The sequence below is a fragment of the Mauremys reevesii genome, linkage group 16 (genome assembly GCF_016161935.1).
Source record: "Mauremys reevesii isolate NIE-2019 linkage group 16, ASM1616193v1, whole genome shotgun sequence".
NCBI classification, from domain to species: domain Eukaryota; kingdom Metazoa; phylum Chordata; order Testudines; family Geoemydidae; genus Mauremys; species Mauremys reevesii.
This window is the reverse complement of record NC_052638.1, coordinates 29,617,710-29,635,566: the sequence shown is the minus strand read 5'-3', so window position 1 is coordinate 29,635,566 and position 17,857 is coordinate 29,617,710. Positions and strand designations below refer to the sequence as shown.

At 39.8% G+C, this 17,857-nt stretch overlaps 1 long non-coding RNA gene across 6 annotated transcripts in view; it reads right to left on the bottom strand.

Annotated features, from left to right (window-relative positions):
• The window catches only part of LOC120384693, a 45,839-nt gene extending 34,202 nt beyond the window's left edge, over positions 1-11,637 (bottom strand). For 2 of the 6 annotated variants that reach the window (XR_005589033.1, XR_005589030.1), the window contains exon 1: positions 11,296-11,637. This is a non-coding gene — a long non-coding RNA (uncharacterized LOC120384693). Of the gene's footprint in view, positions 1-1,587; positions 1,700-6,703; positions 6,818-11,295 lie in introns of those variants that run through there. The other 4 variants (XR_005589034.1, XR_005589032.1, XR_005589035.1 and 1 more) reach the window with 4 other exon arrangements.
• Between the last annotated feature and the right edge of the window lie 6,220 nt (positions 11,638-17,857).

The window sequence follows — 17,857 nt, the reverse complement described above, 5'->3', positions numbered from 1 at the left end:
TAATTACTCCACATTTAAAACAATGAGTTACTGTGGACTGAACACTGATCTTAATGTTGTTCTACATGGTGCGCTAGTGCGCACCAGGTAGGGTGTAAATCTTATTGCGCACCAGCGTGTTGCACACTAACAATCGGAGTGTGGAACCTGCTGGCATGCACAATAAATTCCCTGGTGCACGTTGACGTAGTCCTGTTTCACTTAGTATTATGTCCATATGGATTAGGGAACTTAAAGTGACTAGTTAGTGAGCAGCATGCTGGTGCCCACTAAAATTTATATCCTGCTGGTCCACACTAACACACCATGTAGAACAACATTGAGATCCACCAATGGTGCCAGTCCACAATAACTCATTGTTTTAAAGCAAAACCTATGACAGAAATTATGTGTAAATTGTGGCTCTGCTTGGTTTCAATGGAAGCCAAGGAAATGTATCTCAGGGAAGCACTTGGATCTAAGAGTGAGTGATTTATATGTAATACCAGATTTGTTTCACTTGATTTATAATGAAACAAGAAAAAGTAACAAACGTTGCAGCACCATTTACCAAAGTCATTTTCTCTTTTCCATTATAAGAAGCATGTAAGTATCACAAGAAGAGAACTATGAAGCACCATCATATTTCTATATAATGAATTCTATTACAGTCCCCTAATTACATATGTCTACACTAGGAAATGAGAGGTGGATTGGGGTTATGTTTTAAAAGAACCCCAAGCCAGTAACTCAGTGGGGAGCTACTTTGGGGGAGCTATTCTCTTAAAAAATGCTTTTTCTTTTAGTAAAGCAAAACAAGACAATAGAAAGATTAGCTACCAGGTTCAGTAAATACGAGTTATTCCTAAATTGAATCAGATAAATCACTGCTTATGGTAATAGTAAACAGTTTTAGAGATTCATATATTATCTAATGAGGCATAACCAAATGCAGTTATTATATCGAGTAACTGTAGCCAGTGTACCTTCATTCACCTTAAAATGTAAAAGTATTTATTTTCTTAAAGGAAGGAATAAACGTTTACAATCACCAATTGCTACTAGGATATCTGATTCATGAAAATAAAAGGGCTGTCCTGAAAAGGTACTAGAAACAGAGATATAAAATTAATATCTAATACCACAAATTTTTGCATAAGTGAGAACATCCACAAAGACTGTTCTAAAACATGCTTTTTCATTACTGCCAAAGCCCTAGAGGTATCAAAGTGAAGCTTTAATCTTGTAAATATAAAATACATACATAAAAAAATCACAACATGAAAGCTAGAGCTCATTAAAAATTCTTAAAGTTTTCAGAGGTTTTTTGGGGGTTGAGAAATAGGATTTTGTCAAGAACAGAATTTTGTGTAGAAAAAAATTACATTTTTGTAATTTGTTTTCAAAGTGGAATCTATCATTAAAGTATATTGCTAGAGCTAAACTCTATAAAATTCTGGAATCTTTTGAATGGTCCTGTTAATTTTTCCTTACATGTTGGTTTTCCATTTCTTCACCCACCCTCCAATCTTCTATTGCTTTCTGTTTTATATTAATCAGTGGTAACTGGTAAACATTAAGCTATAGTATTCACCATATTGCACTCACCTTTCCCGCCTTCTCCATAGTAGCTCAGGAAAATGCTGCCTCTTTAGCATAGGCAACACGACCCTCCTTTTTAGATGTACATACACGATATGTGCACACACAGATCAGTACCCTGCATGAACACAATTTGACATTTCTTCTTAAAAAAAATACTTGTTTTTCCTCCTCTCTATTTTCTGATGTACAATTGATGAGAGGGAGCAATAAGATGACATACAAAAGATTAAAGATCATATCTAAGCAGATGAAAGAAAGTTCCTTGGCCTTAATTAGAACTGTATGAAATTGGGAGGTTTTACTTTTTTCTTCAGTTCATTACCAATTCCAAAAAAGAAAAAAGAAAAAAAAAAAAAAGGAATGACTCAAAGAGTTTTGTTTTTCCCTGAGTGACTTTATTTCTAATTCACCAGTAATTGGAAAAGTTTAAAACAAAATTAATTTTGGGACGGACGAAATTTTTTTTTTAAATAAATTAAAAAAAAATCAAAATATCTAGATGGCACTGACTTATTCAGACCCTTCTACCCCACCACAACATGAACATTTAATTTTTCCCAGATCTGCATTTTTCGCAGAAAAATTTTTTCACTGAAACCTTTCACCCAAGTACTAGTCCTAATGTCCTTAAATAGAAATAAAAGTGATTCTCAGTTTGAGCTTAATTCAAAATCCACTGAAGCCAATGGACTAGCTTTTGCTCATGCGCTTTATGATACTTCATTAGCTTTTCTAGTATTAATCTTTCTTATGTTTTTCTTCCACTGTGTTCTTCCTTTGCATTTTTTTTTCCTGCTCACCATCTTCTGAATCAGCAGCCTCCTTGGTTTTGCTTGATGCAATAAAGGATGTTTTCTCTCCTCCATTTGCTGCATCAATATTGCAGGTCTCCAGGGGAACATCTACACTGGAATAACAGACCAGGAGCTCAGCTGTGGCTGGCCTTGGCCAGGTGACTTGGGCTCACAAGGCTAAACTTTGCTGTATACATGTTCAAGCTCAGGTTGGAGCCCGGGCTCTGGGGTCTTCACCTCCGCACAGGGTCCCAGAGATCTCACATCTACACAGCAACTTTATATCCCTGCAGCCTGAGCTGTACATCAGCTGATCCAGGCCAGCCATGAGTGTTTAACTGCTATGTAGACGTACCCCACTAGGCTACTAAATAGGTCTTGCTCCTATCAAAATTTCCTATCTTTATATATATTCTATACAGAAAACAGTAGGTTATAGGCAACCCAACTCCACCTGCCTCTCCCCAACATCTGCACCAAATCACCTTTTTCTTTAAGGTATTGATGAGTTTTACAATTTTATTTCTCTTTCAAAGCTCAGTGCTGACCTTTTATTTTAAAGTTCAGTCCTGTTTTTGTTTTCTTCATTTGCAAAGTCTTTCTCCAAATTTAGGTGCACAATGGAATCCCAGTGTTGAATTCCTTCAATTGATGGTGAGAATAGAGCTCTATGGGTCCTTTCCAGCTGGACTGTGCTCATTTTTTTAAAAAAAGTTAAAATTTATTTTCAGAAGTGTTGGCATGAAGGTAACAGAGTTCCTTTTATTCCATCCCTGTCAGTAACTTCTCTGATGCAGTTCCATCTAAATTCGTTCATTGGATCTTCAATGACGAGTTTTTTTGGTCTTTGTTTTCTTTAATGATTGCAAATTTTTCTCCCTTCTAACTTTTAGCCTTCCAGCCAGATAATACTTAGTTCATTCAAGTCCTTTGCTGGGTGTGTCAAATGAGTTTAGGACAGTGGGCTTAAAATAATGTATGGTCATATTATTTAAGACAAAAGCCCAAAGTCACAAGCAAAAACAAAATATAATTGGCTATTTTCATGTATTAACATCATCTGGAATTTTCTGGCAACTTTTGAAAGTTTTCCTCATAAAATTAAAATGATAGATGATTAGATAGATAGGATTGTTTCCAAGTGGAAAGAAGTTAGAAAGCAGTTAAGTATGGGATAGTGGTGGTAGTGGGGGAACACTTTTCATTTTTAAAAGCTATTTAAAAATGAAAGTATTACTTTTCTCTCTGAAAGTGCCACTTACATCCAGTGTGACTGCATTCCAACTGACAAAAGTAAACACACACACACACAGATAAGAAAGTAGGAAAACATTCCACACTGACTGTTCAGTGCTGTCCATCTGGCAAAAGTTAGAAACCAGTCAAAGTGGGAAAAATCTCCCCCCCCCCCAAGTTCAAAACAAAAACATTCAAATAATTGACTTTGGGCTTTGCAGTTCTGGCTCTAAAATAAGCTAGAGCTATACCATAGCAATTTAAAAACAAGCAGCTAAAAATCATGATATACTATGGTTCTTGGTAAATATATACCAAATGCATTCAGGGTTGTGGGCATCCTAAACTCTCGTGGTCTTTAATACGAGTTGGATGTGCTGAGTCCCTAGCAGGTTTAATCTTCAATCTACTCTATATGGCTAATTAAGTTTAAAGGAAAAAAGGACCAAGTACTATAATTAGTTATAAGAAGAATAGTGTGGAAATCCCATTTATTCAGCTGCTCAATTTTAAATGCAAAGGGCAATGATTTAAATTTTGAAATAAAAATCTCATTAGGAAGCAACATTGTAGGCCACTTTTTGATCTGATAGCCAAGATGATAAAACTTTATAGTTTATAACAGGAAACTTTATAATGAAGTATTTGATACGCTGTTCATTGAACTGAACAATGTTATGAAAACATTGCAGCGTTCAGTCACATTTGGGAGCAGTTCATCTGCAGTGAAGAACAGACTATATTGATAAAGGAAGTCAGGATTATACTCCACAGTCTATGTTGGGATATCAAAATTTATGATCTTTAACCCTAACTTACTTGGATTTTAACCCAGCCTCTAATATTGGGAACAAAGTTAAATATGGGCACAATTAAACGTGGCCTTATGGTCCACAATTCAATGTTTCAATCTCTCATTCATAGATGTCATCAAGGAGAGTCTTCTCAACAGGTGCAATTCTGGACACAATTAATTATGTCTGCAGTAAATAGAAGCCTTTTTCTTTAAAAGAAGTAGATGGCAGAGTAAGATACTCAATCACCACAGGTCATTTACCTGCAAAATGTCTTAATTTAACAGGCATAGAGATGATCCATTGATTCATAGAGCAGAATTTTAGATTATAGTATATGATTCAGTTTGTGGCTATTATATCTCAGATTTGTTTAAAACCCATTTTCAGATTGAAGCAGGCTTGAAAGTCTTATGAAGAGTGGAATTCACCACTGAGTAACTTCTACTGAAGTAAATAAGAATATTGAAATCATATCATACAAAAAGACACTATTGAATTACTAATACCTGCATATCTGTCATTCCAATTATTCCGCTTGCACTTAGTATCTACATACCCCCAAACTTCAGGGTTTTGCCTTTCAGATCATAGATTCTGAGGAAAATATTGTAACCCTGGTGTATTAGTACAGCATCTAGTACACTGGATTCTACCACACTTTAAACCAAATTAGGGGTGGGGGTGCACACCAATTACTCTGTTTAGTATTACAATTCCCAGAGTGTGTCAATATACATATTTTTATGTAAACTGAATGTGACTGGGCTGAATGGACTTTCTGGAGAGAATACCCAGGAACTCTGGCAGGTGGCCAAAATATTTAAACTTCTCTTTTTAATAGTGAACAGAGTGGGTTAATACAGCAGGTCCAAGGCATCTAGTGCCCCCACCCTTTTGTCTTCTGGTCCTTTGACCTGTTAATTTGTGACTAACGCAGCACTAAAACATTAGATGCACTTTGAGAAATTGTTATATCTGAACACTAATAAGTAAGATAGCATGGCTATATCAATGTTATAGACCACATACAAGGCAAATCTTTGGATCCTAATGCTTCAGAACTTAGTAGAAGATTAATCCAAACTTTGTGACACAGGTCATCATTATTTTCTTAACTTGGCTGCCTAATATTTGGTATTACAATTCACATTTTGACACCTCTAAGTTTCCTGAATTTTAGAGATGCTGATCACCCATAGCTTTGAATGTATCAGTTCCATCGTTTCCCTTAGCATGATGTATGCTTTCAGTTATTTAAGCTCTTTGATTAAAGAGAACCATGTATATTTGTGAGGGTAAAACAAACAAAGCTATTAACTGCACATGAATAAATAAAAATTAAATACATCAGATAAGTAAAATTACAAATAAAAAGATTGAATACAATTCAAACAGATTTAAAACTATTTAGGCACTAGCTAACAGCTATAAGAAATAAACAGTGAACAATCAGTGGGTGGAGTTAGCTAGCTTTAGTACTATTAGCAACTGATCTACATTTGTGAAAAAAAGGTATGATCAGCAAATCAATGCTTTTTCAACTACAATAACGCAACAGTCAATGGCAGCTTTAGCAAACTGTCACTCTTTTGACAAATTTGACATGAAGAATATAGTTATTTCCAAATGTATACAAAAAAGGAACATAATAGAAACTCAGCAAGTACACATTAACAAAGCAATCCTCTATAGTGAAATCATAGTATAGGAGACCTTAAGCCTGAAAAAATCCAACTAAAAATTCAGTAAGACACAGAAGATAAAGAAATGAAAGAATAAACAAGAATAGCACAGAAGGCAAGAGGAAAAACTATTAACATGGAGCTCACTCATTACATTAAGAATCTCCACATTCAGCAGCACATTCTGGGTAAAGACAGATACAATATTTTACTGGCTCATTATGCTACATAACTGTTAAATTGTAAAATACCATCACTACCACCGATAAATGGACATCATTAACATGTTTGCACTGTATTTAAAAAAAAATCAATATTATTAAACCTAACCAACATGCATTAATTTAAACATAGTCTAGTTCTGATAGCAATCCATGTATACTTCTCTCATCATGTACTGTTAATCATTACTGCATGTAAGACTGAAGGTGAAAGAGACATGGGAGCTGTAGGTACTTCATGTACCATATAAAATAACTTGCCTCCCAAGAGTGATGGATTATAGATAGCACATTACATAATTGTGTCAATATCTTCACTTGCTCTTAATCTACTAAAACAGTCTCTACCCCCATCTGAAACAGATCACTGAGCTAATGTCCAAACTCACCCTTTTCAGGGATTTGGGTTTAATGGTAACTCAAAACCATCAACAGAACAAACATCCTTTTCTTCTTCTTCCCTGAAGTTGGCTGTTCCCCAAGTTTCCCTCCAGGACCTCATCTATCCTAATTCCTTCTGGCCCAGAGACACTCCCACCCTCTTTATTGTCAAGGTTGGCGCTAACTAGATACACCTGCCTATATAAATCATCAGTAATTACTCTCAATCTTAACACACGTTGGAGTTTAGCACCTAAGCCTAGGTGACTCTGCAGAAAAAACCCTATATGCCTACATAGGGTCTTAGAACCAGCCACTTTGAGAAGATCCAGATTTCCACCCCACCCAAGTTCTTGATTTTTATCTTCAATGTTCTAGATTGGCAAGGACCTAGATATCTGAAAAAAAGAGAGAGTGTCCCAGTAGTAGGCTAGGAAAGTGAATCTGAGAAGGTTATGTCTGATGGATCCTAAAATTAAACTACTTTGGCCCCAAGGCTGAACATTCTCCATGAAAGGTCCTTCACTGTAGAAGTCACCAATCCTGGAGATCAGTTTAAGCTTGAGTCTTGTCACCTTCAATGGAAACGTTAAGACTCCTCTTTTCACAGTCCATCAATACAAGTGATTGCAAAAAGGACCAGCCAACATAACACTGGAGATAAATGGTGGTATTATGTGCAAGTATACAGACTGATGGAGTAGGAAGACAGTGTGGTCCACACAGTCAAAAATGTGTTTCTTATTTTTTTTTTCAAAGTTAAGATACTACTGTTGTATTGGGTATGCTATAAAAAAGGGCTAGATCAGGATGGGTAAATAGACAACCAAAAATGTCTCTTGGAAGTATACATCTCTCTATTGATGTATACAAAAGGATAAGAAAATGTTTGCGTGTTACATGTTTTGTCCATTCATGAATGTGTCTGTCTTCAACAGTCCACGAATAGGACGGGGGACGGGTGAGGAGGAGGGACGGTAAAAACATTTTTCCACTTTAACAAGCTATATCAGGTCAGATACCCAAGCATTAGCTTCTATTATAAAATTTAACCAGAAGATAAAATGGTCTGAGCTCATTTATGATGCCTTAGTGCATTTCATTGCTACAACACAGCATGAATCACACAGGAGAAAAACATTAAATTAAAACTATTTATTGTCAACCAAGTTAAAGGAAACCACAAAGGAAAGATCATCTCCATATGTCCAGACATAATAGTTTTTACCTTTACAGAACATCTCCAGGATTAGATATTCTTTGATTATACTCTGTTTCATTCATAGTTCTCCACACATGAGATACAAAAGGAAAACAATGTCTTCAGGAGGCAGAGGCCCCAGAGCAATGCAGAAAGGGAACATGTTGGCAAATCATCCGTTTTAGACTTATTTAAATTAACACTATTGTTTGCATTTATTATGGTTGGAACTCACAACGAACCAAGCCCTATGCAGGGGAATAAGGGGATATCATGTCCTCTCCCTTCCCTATTCAACTACTGCCCAGATCAGCAGTTAGCCTCTCAGTCACAATTTCTTTTTGCAGCTCCATGGCACACACATAGAGGGTGGAAGAACAAAGCCTGTCTCAATCCTGCATAATGATCAGCCTCAACTTTTATTGCAAAGTTCAAAACTATTTTGTATTTTAACCAAGCCACTGGGAAGAATCCGGAACTGAATCAATAGTATTTTATTTGCAGTTCAGATAAACCTCCTGTTATCTTCATATGATTGAAACAAACAAATTTGAGACTGACTTGACTGGTGATAGGTCACGTTTGCAGGATCTTTAATATATGCAATTATATGAAACGATATCATCATAGTTTGCACTTATTACCATTCATTCAAGGATTTTAAATGCCTTTTTCTAGTATTAGCTGCACACTCACCCTGTTATAGTAAAGTCAGGCTAAAAATATGTAGGTTAGCAGAGACATTTTAGACGTGGGTAAGTTAAGGCCCAGAGATGCTGAGAACCAGATTAATAGTACTGAGTCATTGCTCTGTATTGCATAGTTTTAGGACCCTACATTTCAATGAATGTCACTAAGTCACTTATGAAAGTAGGATTTACCCATCTAAGTAACTTAGGTTTTCAAATGCTGAATGGAACAATGACTAAAATACATTTAGGTATCTGGCCCTAAGTGACTTGTTCAAGATCATATAGAAAGTCAGTGACAAACCTGAAAAATAGATCCGACTTTATAAGCGCACCTCAGCTTTAAAAAAATGTGTATAGTATGAATCAATATGTTGTTGGAGGGAAATAAAGAGAAATTGCTTTTCTAGGTAGCAGTCTGTTTACCAGTAAGACTGCCCAGCAGACAGATCGAAAGTTCCTATCTTGGACAAACAGTACTGCCAACAAGCTTATGCAGTGTTAGTCACACACATTGCCCCATGAGGTTGCATGTCCCATTTCAATGGAAGTCAGCAGATCAGCATTACTGACAAAAGAAGCATATGGCATTCATGTGAGCCTTTAAACTTCAGCATTGGCCACCAATCAGCAATTTTTTTTTGTTAAAAAGTTAAAGTAAACCATATCACTTCCCATAAGCCTTTATTTCCTCCTACTGGAAGTTAAAAAGCTACAAATAAACCTAAGATAAATAAGAAATAGGAATTATCTTGACAGGATTTCTAATTTTTATTGTAGAGAGTACCAAAACTGCAGAGTTCAGCTCCAAAATAGAATGCTTACAGAGACTGACAGGTACTCAGGAAAACAGGCAGCTGCTTAGGCCTATCTCTGATATGTCAGAATTGTTGGAATGTGCGTCAGTTTTCCATCAAGAGCAAGCTGGAGAAGTGACACTCCTCCATAACCATTTCAGATGTAAGCACTTACAGTAACCTTTACACAAGCACTTCTCAACTGGGGGTCTGTGAGCCCTGTCAGGGGGACTGCCGGCCCAAGGCTGAAAGTGAGAGCCCTGCAGGGCTGAAGCTGGGCAGCGCAGAGCTGAACAAGCCCTGATTCTTGGCACCCCCCACGGGGCTGAAGCCCGGAGCCCCGAGTCCTGGTGCTCCTTGCAGGGCAGAAGCACCGAGTCCATGGGCAGAGCTGGGGACATGGAGGATATTGCCCGCCCTCCCCCAAACTGCAGTGCAAGAGCAACATAGTCCTGGGGGCAGCTCCGCACCCCCTGGCCAGGTCAGAGATGGGAACTGGGAAGCCAGAGGCAAGCAGTGAGTGCGGGGCAGCTGCTGCTCTGGCTGGTGCCATGGAACAGGCAATGTTCCTCCCTCTCCTGCTGGTGCCCTGGGTTGAAGCTGCTCCTCAGCTCCCAGCCCCATTTTGCTCACACAGCCGGTAAGAGCTGCCTTGGCGGGGAGACCCGGCTTGTGGCTGGCAGACCCCTCAGGGAACAGGGACCACATGGGAGCCCTCCCGGCACACAGCCCCTAGCTATCCCACTCCCTGCACCATGAACTACCCCTTGCCTGCACACAGCCCCTAACTACCCCCCTGCCCGCACGCTGAGCAACCTCCTTGCCCACGCATAGTCCCAGCTACCAGCACCCACACCTTGAGCAACCCCCCTGTCCACACACAGCCCCTAGCTACCCCCCTGCCCGCAGCCTGAGCTACCCGCCTTGCCTGCATCCAGCCCCAGCTACCCCCTCCCTGCACCCTGAACAACCCCGCTGCCCACACACAGCCCCTAGCTACCCCTCCGCATACCCTGAGCTACCCCCAGACATAGCCCAAAATACTCCCTGCCCACACCCTGAGCTGTTTTCAAACTTTTTGAACTAAGCCCCCATCTTTGAGTTATAATTTTTGGTTGTGCCCCCACCCCCCCACGCATAGTCAGAGCCTGCTGAGGTGAGTCGAGGGTAGAGGTGGCTCTCCCCCCTTCCGGATCCTGCCACACAGAGCTGGCCCAAGTCCCGCTGGCCCATACCCCCCCAAAACAGGTGTCAAATTACTGCTATGCCCAAGTCCCCTGCCCCAAGGCCCCTCCCACCACAGGGCCCTGAAGTTTTTAATAGGATGGGGTGGGAGCAGGGAAGGGAGAGAGGCTCAGAAAGGAAAAAGGTTGGGAACCCCTGCCCTGATCCTTCACTGGAGTTAGTTCAATACAAATTAAACGATGATTTGGTTGTCACAAATAAATGTATAGTTTTGCACAGCATTTTCTATTTATAATGCCAATGGTTTGGCCATGACTGGGATTATAGGATTGCTAAAAATGCTTCCTCATATATACAGGTTTGGGGTCCCACCCGCCTTTTCTATTTAATACTGAACCTCTGAGTATACATTTCCGCTTAGAGCCCCAGGAACAAGTATTCTTCAGCCAGCCAGCATCACTCATTTCAGAACGTCTCCACTTTGTGCACACAAGCCTATATATGAATGAAGATTTCAACAACTGCGAGACTACTAGGGACTATGGAATGGCACTGGTAGGAGTAGTATCCTTTGGCCATTGCTAAACAAGCTGTCTTAACAAGAAAAATCCCACAACCAGGCACTAGTAAACACACAAATAATATTGAAACATTTTGTCAGAAGGGGATTGGGGCCACAGCCTAACCCTTTATCTTTGGCTGCATAACAGGACAGCCATCCTGAGTACCTGCCATATACAAAGGGCTGGTTCTGCAGCAGCCTGTTTTCCTTCTTCAGAGTCCCTGAAAGTCTCCACAGTCTCTTCTAGCTAACACCACTCCTGCCTGGGCCAGTTTAATAACAGAAACTGTTCATGGCAATCCGCAGTGTTCCAAAATAAAGTCCATCACCATAACACACAAGTTCATACTCAACTCTGGCATCTTCTACCACACCTGGAGCTCTTCTTCTGTTCCCATCTGCTCTTCATGAAGATGTCATTTCTAGTCCTTTCAAAATGGAGCTCAGCCTTCTGGCTCTAGCTTTCTAGCCTTAGCCTCTGCCCCCCCACCCCACTTCACCCAGTCAAAGAGCCTCTTGCTCATTACAGCTCTTCTCTTCCATAGCTGCTTCCTCTGGCTTTTTATAGGCAACTCCTGTCCTCTATCAGGCCTCCTTGAGGCAGATAATGAGGCACAGGTGGGCTGGAGTAGTTCTATGAAAGGGCTAATCCATCCCATGACATACTATATCAAAGGGAGTTGCACATATGAGTTTCCAAAGTATAGAACAATATTATCTATTGAAGATTTATTTGCTTCTGCAGTGGAGGAAGAGAATGTGCGTGAGATGGTAGTTATTGGTGTAACCCTTCTGCCAGGTGGTTAACAGCAGCATAAAGGGCTGGGTTTTATATAGTGAGGGCACCTCTTAACAAATAACTAAACTGATTCAACTCCACCCAGATAGCCGAAGAAACTAAATACACCCTCCCTGAGTGCCCTTAACAGACATAACTTCAACACTCACAAGCACTCTGGGATTATATACAAGCAAATAACTCTTACTTGGGGGAAAAGGGAATAAAGCCATAAACTTGAGAAAACAATATATGCAAATAAGCAGTAAAATATCCCCCATTTTCTAATTACTTTAGCAGTAACCTAATTCACTTCCCATCTACACACCACTGACATATCCTTGACTGAACAACCTCCTCCATCCACCAAACCCCACTCATGATTTGGATCAGGAAGTAGCAGCAGTTCAAGTGACTCTTTACAAGTCTGCCTCTAGCCGCAAGAGAACTGCTTGCTTGGTCTGATCTAGAAGTATTGCTAGCTAACCTACTTCAATAATTCAGCTTTAATAAGGTGCCAAAAGCACTTATAACCCACAAGCAGGGTCTTGACTACTTCAAAACCAACTATTCATCATAAAACACCTTCCCTTCACTAAACTTTTCTGGGAAGTCCTCCTATCCCCACAAAATCCAAGTTCATCTATAGTTATGGTGACCTCTTAAATGCCACTGGTGGAATGTGGGTACACAGTCTATGCAAATGAAGCTCTCTGCAGCAACTCTTTTCCCTTTTCATCATTGGGGGAGTAGGGAGGTCTTTCTCCTCTAGAGCTTGAGGTCACAGGGCTTACACTGGTATAATTAAAGACCTTTAACTTAATGGTTAAAGCTTGGTGAAACATCAGTTACATGATTTACCCACCATTCAGCTGGTTGTGTCAATAGCACATTTATTGTAAAATATTGCTAAACAGAGGGAGGGAGGGCGTGGAGGGGTAGAGTATCAAAAACATCTTGAAATTAACCATTTTAACTCTCTTTTTGGAAAAAAAAAGTTCAGGAATACAAGTTTTATTGATGAAAATAAAACTTACACATGCACCTGTATTAGTTTACACAACTGTAAGGCAGCCCTTGGTAGTGTGAGAGGCATTTCAGTCATTGGCTGAAGTAGTCTCCTTTAATCAGGTCTTAATTCCCACTTTCCACTTCTCTGTGTTCTTTCTTTGACATTTCATCTATACCCAATTATAGTTCATCTAAAGATCAAATGCATATAATTAACGGATCACATGTAAATGGGCTAGTTCTATAAAGTGAATATTCTAGCACACACTCCTCACATATTAAGCTATTGCCTTGAGTCTTCATTACAGAGCAGTACAACAGCTTGCTTTCAAATACAACAGTGTCTGTGCTCCATTTGTTAAAGAACTATCAATAACTGATTACACTGGTTTCTCACCAGTTACTTTTATATGTCTAATTTATTATTTTCCACTAGATTTTGTTATTTTCATTGTCATAATGGGGCGGTACAATGGAAAACAATGAATTGCCATGTAGCAATAACTTGCTCCTGATCAATGTACTGTAGTGCTCTCTACAGTACAATACTGTTACAGAGGATTAGGATTCTATTCTATTCCCAGGTTTGCCATTGATCTGCTGGGAAACACTGGGCAAATAGCTTCACCTATTTGTGCCAGTTTCCCCAATATATAAAATTGGGCTAATTATACTTACCTTCAGTGTCAAAGCACTTTGACATCTATGGATTAAAAAAGAAAAAGTAAAAGTAAAAACTATGTAAGAGCTAAACACTACTTGTTAGTGTATCTAGATCCAAATTTTCTGACCTTCCCTAGGCTGAGTGTTTCTTCCATAAGTTTTGGTTCAGGGCTTTCTCTAATATCAACCTAAAAAAACCCAACTAACCTGTGAATAGTGTACATCATTTCCTTCTTAGCATACAATAGAGACTAGAACATAGTCTGTAATGGCTAATTTGTTTTAACTAAGTAAAAAAAACTCTCCCTCTCTTGTGTATGGCTCATTATCTAAAAGATATTCAGGGGACTGTATAAACTGTCACTAAATGACAATCAGAATTCTCCTAAAACCTAAACAAATTATTAAAGCTAATGTTAAGATTATATAATACATATGTTAAGGAAAGAGTGTCTGTACATCTGGGTTTAGTGCTTAAATTATCCAAGAGTACAAAGATTGGTTTAAAAGTCATACAATACATATAGTACATAATCAACAATAACCCAGGTAAGAATAATAAATTTAATGATACAATTTAGATATTAGCATAGAAATATTTGGGTACAATATGCATGAAAAGTTATACAGAGAGTTGGTTGTGGAAAGCAAATATATCAAAGAGTGAAGATTGCCCCTCAGTAATTGAAAGATTAGGATAGGTAGTCCACTAGAAAATACAATCCATCAGGGAAGTATTTCAGTTACTTTCTTGACTGAGCTTCTCATTGGTACTCCAGCTCATCTCTCCTGGTATCATTGATGTCCGGTGATGTCCCTTGACCACCCGATGGTGTCTGACACCATGAGTTGCCGCCTTAGCCGAGCATAGCGCTGACTAATTCCGCATCCTCGCAACACTCGCTCATTGCTGGGGTCCCATATGCCTCTGATCGAATGATCAGAGCATGAGTTTGAGCCTAGTGACCCCTAACTCTCAAGGTGTCAGCCAGAGGGGCATATTTCTGCACCTTTTGAACTCAGTTGTCATGGAAAGCTGGGGTCCTGTTCTAAGTTCCCTCTAACAGCCTATTGAGCACCACGCAGGTGCTCAGGGAATCCGCCAAGCCAGGACCTGCTGCAGCCAGGGGAGGGGCGCCCCTTCACTAACCTGAACCCAGCCCCAGCCCAGAACTCCTGTGGCCAGGGGAGGGGCGCCTATCCCGTGGCCCAGCCCTGGATCTGCCGCAGTGGGGAGAGGAGCCTCTCCCCTCCTTGCCCAGGCAGAGAGAGCTGGGGGGAGTCCTCTCTCCCTGCCGTAGCCCCGGGACAGCCTGCACCCCAAACCACTCCTCCCCAGCTCCACCCCAGAGCCCGCAGCCCCAGCCAGAGACCTCACCCTCCTGCACACCGACCCTCTGCCCCAGTCCTGTGCTCTGTATTCTTCACCTGTAGAATCAGGACTCCCAGCTCCTGACGTTCCTCGCAGCACATCCAGTGGCAGCCAATATGCTTCTCCAGTCATCATTTAGCATTCAAGCATGAGTCCAGAGCGAAGCAAAGTCTCCCCATCTCATCCAAATTTGCCTTCCAGTGAGCCGCTCAGGTAGGTGGTGACATCTTGGTTGGAAGGGGTTCTAGCACATCCTGCATAGCACTCTCTGCAGTGTTCCTCACCATGATATCCAGGCATGCCAGAAGGCGAAAGGCATGAGTGACCACCGCAACATCACACAGATCAACCATTCGAGGGATGTTGACGCCTCCCTGCCTGTGCAAGATGTACACCAGTTCATTGCTGGCTCTTTGGGGAAGAAATATCCACTTCTTCACTAGGTACCTGATGGTGTTGTCTGCCTTGTTAAGACATACCTTCACCATATCCCCTGGCATATCCCCTCAGGATGAAGAACATCTTCCTGATCAATTTGAGGACTAAGAGGTATTTCAAAATGGAAGATCTTACCAAAGGATTTCTGGGTCCCAGTGCTACAAACAGAAAATATGTATATGTTTGGTCACTCTGGAGCTTTTAGAGTAAAACTCCTAGAGTGAGAAAGAAAGGAAAATATTTAAGTAACCGAACTGACTATTTACTATATGCTATTGGAATGCCTATAAATATTGACAAGAATCTCCTTTCAGAAAAAGGGACCAGTATCCTTGTGCTTGCTGCACTGTAATTATGGGATTAAATGGGAAGACACAGCAAAGATATAAGGGAAAGTATCTAAATAATCAACTTTCAGTTATATGAACATAGGTCCCAATCCTGCAACTTGACCAATGTAGGTAGGCCCCAGCACGCACACCGAGTATGAGTGAAAATCCACATTTCATCGTTCAGTCCCTGTGAAAGGGAATAAGAAATTCTGTCTCTGTGCACTATAAGTAAGTTTCACTATATGATCTTTTGCTCAAGACCTTATGTAAGAAACCAAAGAAGATGTTAGAGTTGGTCAAGCAGCAGAGTTGAAGTGCTGGGATTTCAGTAGGAGCTGTTGGGTGCCGAGTGCTTTAGAAAATCTCAGCACTTCATACAAGTGCCTAAATGGAAGCTCAGCAATATGGCCCTGATTGTGATTGCTGAGTACTTTTTAAAAATTGGCCCTTAAAATCACTCAACACTATAGACAGATAGCATGATTGACATTCTATATGGGATTGGCTGAGCACTTAAATGGATCAATTGTTATGATTTTGCAATGTATTTTGATAATATTTTTCTAAAATCTAAAAGTGATATATTTTTCTATGACACAAGGTAGTTAAAAAAATAAAAATGATCTTTTCTTCATTTCTTTTCCCTGACAGATGTTGAGAGCCATCACATACATCCTAATCTGTTATTTACATGAAACACCGTTAACAGATATTGAGACAGCATGAAATTAGCTGAACATTAGAAAAATATTCTGGTCTAGTTTTATACCTAATTAAGAAATTGTTGCAATTCTGACCTTCTATGATCATAACCACAAATATAGCAGAAAACAAAACAATAAAAGAGAAAAAAAGCATCAAAATATCAGCCATAACAGTACCTGCAACCCTAAAGTGTTGGTATTTATGTATTTTACACAAGCCCTGCAGTCAAACAAAGCTCCTACTGAATTTAACGGAATTTAATGGAGGCTATAGGATTTGTCTCAATAGTATGTTTGACTGAGTAAGAAGTGGAGAATTGAGCCAGTTCCCAATACCCCCCAAATCATTGTGTTTCTCTACCTGTAGTAGAAGGAGAAATATTTCATTCTCATATCGTGTAGTGTACTGTAGATCCATTCCTTCAGCACTTAAAGAAAAAACATTCCACTAATCTAATAAGTGAAAAGAAATCACAAGTAGAAGAAATCTCACTATTACAAATGTCTGGGGTTTTTTACATTATTTTATTGGTCTGGTGATAAAATAACAGCTATATTAAAATGCACTCATTATTATTCCAGAAGATGTATAACCTTATGAAGCGAGAAACAGAAAAAAGTCCCAATTATATTTTCTCACTTGTTTAATAAGTGTTAGAGAGGAGATAGTAGACAGTGCACCTGGTCAATTTTCTAACCAGCTGGTGTTGGGATCAGAGACAAAAACAACACAACAAATATTCTGTAGAGCATTTCAGTGAACGAAGAAAAGTTTCCAGAATGCAAAAGGGGAAGAAAACAAGGCCTATATTTTACAGGTATTTAGGCACTTAAATATGTAGGTAGTTTAATGAGATTTTCAAAAGTACCTAAGTGAGTTAGGCACCTAAGAATACAGCCTCAAAAGGACTTAGGTGCCTAGCCATAGTACCAGTGATATCCCCAGAAACTCCACTCAGCTGCTGCCTAACTCTACCTGAAGCCCCATGTTGCCTAAAATTATGGCCACTCGAGGACCTAGAAGCCTAACACACACGGAAGACCCATTGGGATCCTCAAACTAGGCATCCCTGTCTATCTTGCCTATGGGGCACCCATCAGGTAGATGCACTCAGAGCGTGCCTAACAGCTGGATGAGATGCCCTTCTTATAAGTTTCAGATGACTGGCTAGAACACACAATCAGCCTGTGAAACCCCTAGGTTCAGGTCCCCTTACTGCATGATGTGGAACAAGGATTTAAACCTGGGTTTCACCCCTGCAAGGAGAGTATCCTAACCACTTGAGTAACAAATATTCTGGGGCAGGGCTCTTTCAGTCTCTCCCATTGAAACTGTTCTACTGTACATAAATAAATAAATCTTAAGTAGAGCAGGTGAATGCCCTAATCACGAAGCTATAGACTCATTCTCACTTTTTTCTTCTGGCTCA